At 36.7% G+C, this 9,075-nt stretch overlaps 1 long non-coding RNA gene across 1 annotated transcript; it reads right to left on the bottom strand.

The window, feature by feature from the left end:
* Positions 1-203: 203 nt before the first annotated feature.
* LOC111924552 (uncharacterized) lies at positions 204-6,848 on the bottom strand. The gene is made up of 3 exons (XR_015285009.1): positions 6,734-6,848; positions 4,503-4,553; positions 204-3,389 (listed from the first exon to the last, which is right to left on the bottom strand). It is a non-coding gene; the product is annotated as an uncharacterized LOC111924552 (long non-coding RNA).
* Positions 6,849-9,075: the final 2,227 nt, after the last annotated feature.

Genomic DNA, 9,075 nt, shown 5'->3' with positions numbered 1-9,075 from the left:
GTGTATAACATGCAGAGCATATGGAAAAAAAGAAAGCATTATAACAGACCAGTTCATTTCCTAGGGTAGCTGGAAAAGGAAATAAGGAAGCCCTGGACAGCTGATGAGAAAGCCTAAACAATTCTGTTTAAAGGGAGAAAGTTTAAAGTTATTATTCTTTAGCAAATCATCCAGAATAAATTTCATCATTCTTGATTCAAATGTGGTTTTTTGACACTTTAATTATAAAGAAACCATTCCTGAACCACACAATATGAACAGAGATGCCATAAGTTTAAGTAAAATGCTATTACCAGCTCATTTTGTAAAATTCACAGCCTCTTTCAAATTAAACAGCATTTCTCTACAACAGATGAAATGAATATTACAAAAAATGAAATTGTATGCACAGGTTCAGGAACATTTTAATTATTTTATGCTTTCCATACATATGTATGGGTGTGTGCGTGCGTGTGTGTGTGTGGTTGTCAAGAATGTCATGCTGGCAACTTGCAGTTTAATAAGTGTATTATTTTCCCCACAGTAAGATATTTTCTTATGTTCTTGAAAATGAGAAACAGTCACTACAGCTGTGTAATGAAGCAATGTTTGTTAAAACCAGATATATAGGTAACACATTTCTATTACCACATTACAGCATCCACTTAACTAAAATACAGATGACTCTATGAATTCACCCAATTTTTTTGCTTGTATTCTCCTGCTCCTAATTTATTATTGAGCTACCACATTTATAACAGATTTGCACAACTTTGCTCCAGGAAAAAGCACAACCAATCTGCACAGTACAATGTTTACCTCTCATCCCTTGTCTTTTTTTCCCTTCTCTTTTCTAGTCACAAATAATTTTCAGAAGCTCTGACTGTTTAATTGTCAGTTTCCTCCCCATTTTAAATTTAACAAAAAACCAAACTTGAGCTCAATTTGTTTTTCTCTAATAAATACATGCTTCTGAATAATGCAGGGTGAGCAGTTACTTCAGGTATTACATAATACTCTAGCTCAATTGATAACATTTTCAGCCTGTAAATCAGTTCCTAAATTTGCATGACAAGCACAGTTCATATGACATTTAAACTAGTGACTTGCTTTACAAATTTACGGACTCTTCTCTTCCTATAATGCTAAAAACACAGGAAGCTTTAGTGCTAAAGTATTTTGATTCCAAAACATTGCAAACTCTGTTTCACATTTACGGGATCTCTGTTCCTCTGCCATGCAGTAAATATTCAGGCAGTGAAAGGGCACTGCAGAGGGTACAAAACATAAAAGGAGACAGACTGTAAGAAGCCATTTTCAACACCAGCCAGAAGTGAGTTGGAGCCCTTTGCCCTACCATATATAAAGAAAACAAAACCAAAAACCTTTTAAAAAATCTTTCCTTAGGGAACAGAGCAGACAATTGTAGAACTTCTTTTCTTATAAGTTTTCCTCAACTCAATATTAGCTGAGGGAAAAAAGTGAGATGATAGTTGCAAACAGAAGCAAAAGAACAGTAACGAACCTAATGTCTCATATTACCTCATTTCTCCATTTTCACATAGACAAACATGAAAATGTTAAAAAAAATAAAATTCTGGTTACACTGGAGGTAAATATGGCAATATTTTTATCCCACTGGCATTTAGGCAGCTTAGGCTTTCCCTGAGTTACTCGGTTCCTTACTGTACGTCCTTTGTCCAGCTCTATTAAAATACAGCACATGCAGAAGCGTATTAATTCAAATTGCACAGTTGTACATACACAGACTGACCTGATTTATAAGAACAGTCTTCAGTAAGTACTTAACACCTTGAATCTCCAGCTCAGCTGCACTCAAATGACTTATATTGGACTCAATTCTCACCTCAGCTTGCTCAAATACAAAACTCCCTGTGGTTTGGGGGGCTGGTGGCTAATCAAATGCCAACCAATTAATGAAAAATAAGAGGTAAGACACCAGCCACACTGAAAACCACCAGCCAGCACAACAGGAAACTAGACTGAGTGAAATTATAATTTCAGAATCCTACTAATTATTTGCAAGTGAAGAAGGAAAACCAGACTTGTGGTTAAGAACCTGTAATAGGACTTGGGACCAGACAAATGACCTGCTTCTTGGTTGGGATGAAGTTTCCCTGAACAACTTTGTGCTGGACAATTTCTCTTCCATATCATTTTCCTATATATGACATGATAATACCTACACCTGTTTTCTTGCTTTTCTGCCCTCTTTCCTCACCTTCACCCATAAGAAACACTGGCATGGGAGGTCCTCTCTCCTAAATGTCTGTTACAGTTTTTTTTCCCTTTTTATGAAAATATATAGGGTTTAGGTTAAAGGAATCTGATACGTAAAATTTTACAGTAATTTTTTTTTCTTAAAAATATCTTAGAATTGCTAGAGAAAAATGCTGAGGACTCAGGGAAGCTATATCTATATGCTATTCATAAAACACAAATTTTATGCATATTAAGATATTACATATTTCAACACTGTTCAACCTCACCGTATCACAAGCCCTTAGCTTGGCTGTAGAAATACTATTTTTTTTAGTAATATTGAATTGCACAAAGCCTTCTGCAAAATAAATAGAATCAGCTATGAATTAAACATTATTCAAACTTAAATAAGTCTGCATATATAATTTTACAACAAAATCAATGATATTTTCCATTTTCTTATTAAACAATATAGTCAGCATTTTTCTCTAAGCAGGACTGCCTTTTGGGGAGGTTCTAGGGCTTATATTATGCAAAACATCAAAATAAAGGGCCTAATTCATGAATATATATACCTTTTTTCCAGAAACCTCAGCAATTATAAAACTTGCCGAATTTTTTTTTAACTCTGCACTGAAATATATTAATTGACTGGATGATATGCACGCTTGCTAGACCACAAGGGGCTGAGTGACCAGATAAAAGCCTTTTTTACCATTATCAGTAGGCCATACCAATTGGCCTACTGAAAGACTTAGTTATCTTCACACAAATATAATCAATGAAGTTTAAATTTAATATTATGTAAGACAAAACCACAGAAATGCCGCAGTACACAGGGAAAATAAAAGCTTTTAAAATAGTTTTCCTCCTTTTTAGCAGTCTGTACAGCATGACATACCCCAACACATTGACTACATTAATATATGTATGCGTTAATAGATCAATACTCGGAGCACACTTGCTCATAATGCATTACAGATGGTTCTCTGCTAATTATTTACATTTTGCTATATGGAGGCTATGCTGCTTACTGCTTTGATGATACTTTGAGTTACTGTTTTGATGACTCCGAATAACTTTGAAGACTTCAAGGTGATGCTGTGTTCCATTCACACAAGTCTTCTCTTATTCTTATATATGTGCTCAGCATGCAAATTCGAAGATTTCTATTTACAGGCCAGGCACTAAGTGAAAAACAATCTGTATCAGATAGTCTAAAGAATACAGTAACCTATGCTTCTTATTCTTTGTTTATGTACTTGACCAGTCACCAATTCAAAATCTAAAACTTATTTCTCTGCTTGCAATGTTTGTGTTGCTTTCTTAATTCTTTGTGAATAACTATGTTTAATTTCTATTCTGAGCTTTTCAGGAATAAATCTCATACACTGATCTACCCTATTAAGTATCAGCCTCTGTCAATTAGTTTTCTTCATCCAAAATCTTATAATAAAAGATATTTTTGGGGGAGAAAATTATATTATTTAATGTAATTGACAAGAGCAATGCTATATTTATCAGTAATAATATCATTAACTGATTCATCATTCCAAGCATGTACATTTTTCAATATACTATTTCCATTATTTAGATAGAATTATGAAGTCAATTTAGATTTACATATTCTTTCCTGATCTTCCTGAAAGAAGAATTATATGAATCAGAAGAGCAAAACACTTCAGAAGTGGTCTTGTAGGAGTGGAAGAGAATACTTTATTAGTTTAAAGGTGGAAGAAGGCTTCTGCAAAAACTTCCAAATTACTTTGTTCCTCTGAGTCACTTTAATCCCTTGCAGAGAATATCTTCTGGAGTGACCTCCTTGAACTTTTGTGACCAAGGCAATAAAACACCAAAAGACCTAGAGATTAGAAAAGAGAGTCTTGAAACTAAAAAGAGTGTTCCTCAGGGCTATAAGTTACACCAGCAGAGAGAGAATGAATCCCAGTGGGAAGGGAAGATCCTGTATCCCTACCATTAATTATCTGCTTCGTAATCTACTCCCATTATAATTGTAATACTTTCCAAATGCAGCTCTCCTTTCTCATGCCTGCAGCAATTCACATTGTTCCCTGTCTGACAAAACCAGTCTTTGTTTGGGAACCACAAGCTATGTAAACTGCAAATAAGTCCTTAAGAAAAGAATCAGATCTTTGTTGTGTTTACACTACACATTTCTCTTCAGTGTTTTATACAAATGATTTGCCCATAGAACCCCACGGATATTCCGATAGCATAATTTAAGAAATTCTTATCTACATGTCTAAATGCTGTTTTATTCCTTGCAGAGCTTTACTCACCCCATGCGTCTTCATTATTTGCTCGTTCTTCTCTATTATGTTTGTTCTTTTCTGTTATTTAAAAATAAAGGAAACAAATTTTATTCTGGGGTACTACTGAGGACACCAAAACCTTGTTCAGAGCAATCCATGAGAATAATTTAGACCACAGACAAATAGAGTGCATATGTTTAAGAAGAGCAACGTGTTAAATCCTCGAGATTGCACAGCTTGCCTCCCCTGTGTGCTCGGAGCACTGTCCACTCGGCCAGCCCGAGCTGCAGACCACAGTGCCTGTCAAAGGCAGCACAGCCAGAGCCCTCTTCACTGCCTCACCACTCCATGCCACGCTCTCCAGAGCCGGACACAGGCACCTGGTGCTGTGCTCTCTATTTGCAGAACAGAGAGGTTGATCTTGCCAGGGTTGATCTGGCACTTATTGCACATGCACTGATGACAGAGCATCTCTCCCAGACATGGTCCTGGGCCTTGAAAAATACAGGAAAGAAAGTTTTCAGGGAAGACAATAAGACATGAAGTGCACGCCTGCAATTTCACAACAATGTCAAATTTAATTTTATGCCAATATTCTACATGGCCATATATAACATAGACAAATTTTAGAGGGCTTCATAATTTTCTTGCTCATGTCTTTTCCAAGGAGTACAAAATTACTGGAACAGTCACACTCCCTCAGTTGGCAATGCTGTTTTTGCTAAAGCCTAACTCCTGATTATATTAACTATAATTCAGCAATGGCTCAGCTGTTAATGAAATATAAGAAAGAACATTTAAAAAAGAACGTGGCCTATGGTTTATGAAAGGATTTGTGGGAATTGGGGAACAATTACCTTTCACTAAGACACTTGCTCTGCCAGCTGCATACATATATTCTGTCTCCATGAAGACCTCAGTCCACAAAGCTGAAATAGTCTTTCAGGAAAGGCAATTGTTTTGAGGTGTTCATTGTTACAAAGGCAAGCAAGACAATCAAGAATTGATAATTTATAATTGTATCTTTTAACAATAGATATGCTGGCTTGAACCTGGAATGTTTCTAAATTATTTTTTAGTTATTCAATACCCTTTTTGCTTCTTTGCTTTAATTTTTTTTTTTTTAATAACTTGGGACATATTTTATCTTTAAAGTTTGCTGTTTAATTTTCTAATACTTTTAAAACACAGAAGAGAGGCAGCAATAATAATTTTACATTAAGCATCAGGAGAGGAGTAATGAAGTGGAATCACAGTGTTCAAGTCCTTCATTTACAAAACACTCTTTTATCCCAAACACCTGCATCTTTCCCCAGGCTAAGGGAGCATTTTGACTTAGAATGTTAGAAGCTCTAGTGCATTATCACTTCAGATCACCTACAGCCAACTGATTCTGGGTGCCAATTAATGTTATTACCACCTAATCAAATGCTACTTAATGCAAACTGTGGGCTATACCCTTGGCTTTGTATACAGCCTGAGATTCACAGACGAAGAGAAGAAACCATTTGCAAAGGGCAGTTTGCAACAACTGCAAATATTGGGTTAGTTTCTAAGCCAAGAGAGAGAATTAAAGAGAATTATATGTATTTCAAGAGGGAGATCTTATTATAATTACTTTCAAGGTATTACATGCAATGGTCATATTGTCAAGAGTATCATATGTCTAGAGGTTTCAAAAGCATAAAGCTAAGTAGGACTCCCTCTTCTGTAGGTATATTCCCAAAACTGGAGTGGGGGAAGGGTGGACTAGTTAATCTCCAGAGATTCTTCCAACCTCAGCTGTTCTGTGATTCTCTAAAAATTAGCCTTCCAGGTGGTGGGCATGCAACTGTGGTATTATATGTGTATAATATACAACCAGCTGTGGTACACAGCCTTGTGTCCTCTCACAGCCACATGAACGGCTGCTCACATACCACAGCCAAGGTATCTTCCTTTTCACCTTCATCTGCCTTAGCCAGCACCTTGTAATCTAAGGTGGCATTCTCTGAGTTTCTCCTGTCTTCTCTGTAGGTGTTACCACAGTATCAATGGTAAAGGAGCAGACACAGCAAGCTTGGGCTGCCTGCACTCAGGAGAAAGCCAGACACAGAAGGATTAGCTACAGCTTTGCTACACTCGTGTTATCATATGAAACACCAAAATATGCACTAAAACCTGTTCTGGAGCTCAGGAAATTTAGTATTTCTTTCCTGGGTGATGCCAGAACCACTGAACTTCCTTGCATTTTGTCCCAGGAACTGCCAACAGCTTACCCCAGATCACATCAGGTCTTCAGGCACTTGCAGCTGTCTCCTGGGAGTTTGCTGGTAGAGTGTCCTATCCCTGCTAATGAGCAAAGAGGAAGCTAACCTAAGGTAATCTTCCCTTGTATTTATTCTCCAGCTGCTGCCACTCTGAGTAAAGAAAACAGCAGCACCAACTCTCCTCACAAGCATGAGCACTGGTCAGCGTGAGCTTTTCCACCAGATCAGAGTTCACTAAACAGAACATGCACAAGCCTCCTCCTATAAATTCTGATGGGGCAAAACATGCAGTAGCCATATGATAAAAGGAGTTAATCAAGCTTTCACTTTCTCAGCACAAATTCATGCAAAAGTTCTGACAAAACTTTCTGACAGCTTTAATGCCCTTGTCCTGACAAGGAATGATATAAAAAACATGAGGTCTAAACCCTAGTGCATGGTTTGGCTAATTTATCAGAAATGCTCATATACCTGTTTGTGATCCAGATCAAATGTGGATTTAACAGACCCAATACTGTACTGTGCAGCCACCACCTTCCTGAAAAGGGGAGTAAGTGCTCCTCACATTCCCAGCAAAGACCATCCTATCAACGTGCTTTAAGGATTTTATGTGACAGAGCAAACAGTACACTTCTGCACTTCTGACTCAATTTCAGAAAATCTTGCACACAGAATGACATTTTCCAATATCTTCCCAGAATGCCATTAAATTTACACGGAAGCTGGGCTTCAGTATCTGGGCCTGTATAATGTGTTGGGTTAGCTGCAATCCATTCACAGAATATGTGCTCACTATCTGATACCTTATTTGAAACCCTGCCAAAACATACTTGAGATATAAGTTATCTTACAAATTATTTCTGAAGAATTCCTTTTCTATTATAATTAAAAGCCTACTTTATATACACTAGGCATCTTATTTCCTTAATTATTATCAAATAGTTCCTGAATGGTTTATGCATTCATCCCCAAACACCCCAGCCTGTTATTCCCCACTGGAATATAGCATATGCTGAATAATAATTCTATGAATATCTAAATTACAAATATTCTTTTCCAATACCTGTTTGCTGACCAAACTTTTCATTATCAATTAGGCAAGGCTAGAGAAGTTACCCAATATAGGCAGAAAAGAGCAGTGTCATCCCAGCAGATATGCTCCACATGTTGTGTGCTGTGTGATGCCTTGAGCATGGGCTCACTTTGGACAATCCATCTGCATCTGCAGCTGTTTCACACTTGACATCATTGCCAAGAGTTCTGCAGCTGGAAGGGCAAAGTCCACCACATTGGGTCCCCAGGCATTGCAGAATCCATTCTCCAAGTTGTGTTTGATTCGAGTTCATCATGCCCAGACCTTAGCTGCTGATAGCCTCTTGGTCTATGTGGTTTTCTTTGCTTACCTTTCAGACCCACCTTGAGAAATTTCTCTCAGAGTTGATCACAACTGGGTTTTGATGCCTACTGCTTTTATTACTCTCTTTAGTACTATTTTCTAGTGAAATATAGACACAACCATATGCATTCAAACAAAATAATCCTTATTCTCTTTTGACCAAGTGCAAAAAAAAACTTTAAAATTAATGGCATTCAATCCCTTAATAATACCTTTCTCAAACTTGAATACATCAAAGAAACACTCTGAGTATTCTGTTCTAACTACTTGGATTTTGTTACTATGTCACACATGACAACAATCCTAACAAACCAGGAAAACAATATTTTATTATATAAAACTTTGTTTATTAGCAAATTAAATTATTTTTGGTGAAGCTTCATGCATCTATCAGAAATCCTAAGATATGCTTGGAATTGCATAGAAATGTGGGAATTATAGTTTTAACAAAAGGGAAAGGCAGTAAAAGTCTGGGGTTTCTGTGTGCTCCAAACTTAGGAGTTTCTCAGCCTTACTGCAGAAAGTCAGTGCCTTGATTCTAATTTTCAAAGAAAATAACAGATAAAGTCCTTGCCATATTAATAGCTGCTTTCAACCAGACACCAACAAGGTAGCTGCAACTAAAGTTTATTGTAAATGGTTGCAACCATAATGAAGGCTATTGAAATTCAGAAATAGAATATTTGAAGAAGTGGAAGCTGTGAAACTAACTCCTAGAAACAGGTCAGAAAAATGCAAAGTGCAACTCTTTTGGAATGTGACTGCATATTCAAGGTCCTTTTGACTTAAACCTTCTTTTGCTGCAATGCTTCCCAATAATATAAGAGGTATAACTGCAAAATTTTTGTACCAGAAAAACATAGACAGTCAAACTGAGAAAAATGTGAAAGAACAAAAAAGGGGTTTTATCTGGCCAGTTTTTGAAGAAACAAGATGTTAGTAAAACAAACTGCAG

The sequence above is a fragment of the Cyanistes caeruleus genome, chromosome 1, assembly GCF_971803275.1.
Source record: "Cyanistes caeruleus chromosome 1, bCyaCae1.hap1.1, whole genome shotgun sequence".
In the NCBI taxonomy this organism is placed as follows: domain Eukaryota; kingdom Metazoa; phylum Chordata; class Aves; order Passeriformes; family Paridae; genus Cyanistes; species Cyanistes caeruleus.
Note: the sequence above shows the minus strand (reverse complement) of the source record. Positions and strands in the feature narration are given on the sequence as shown.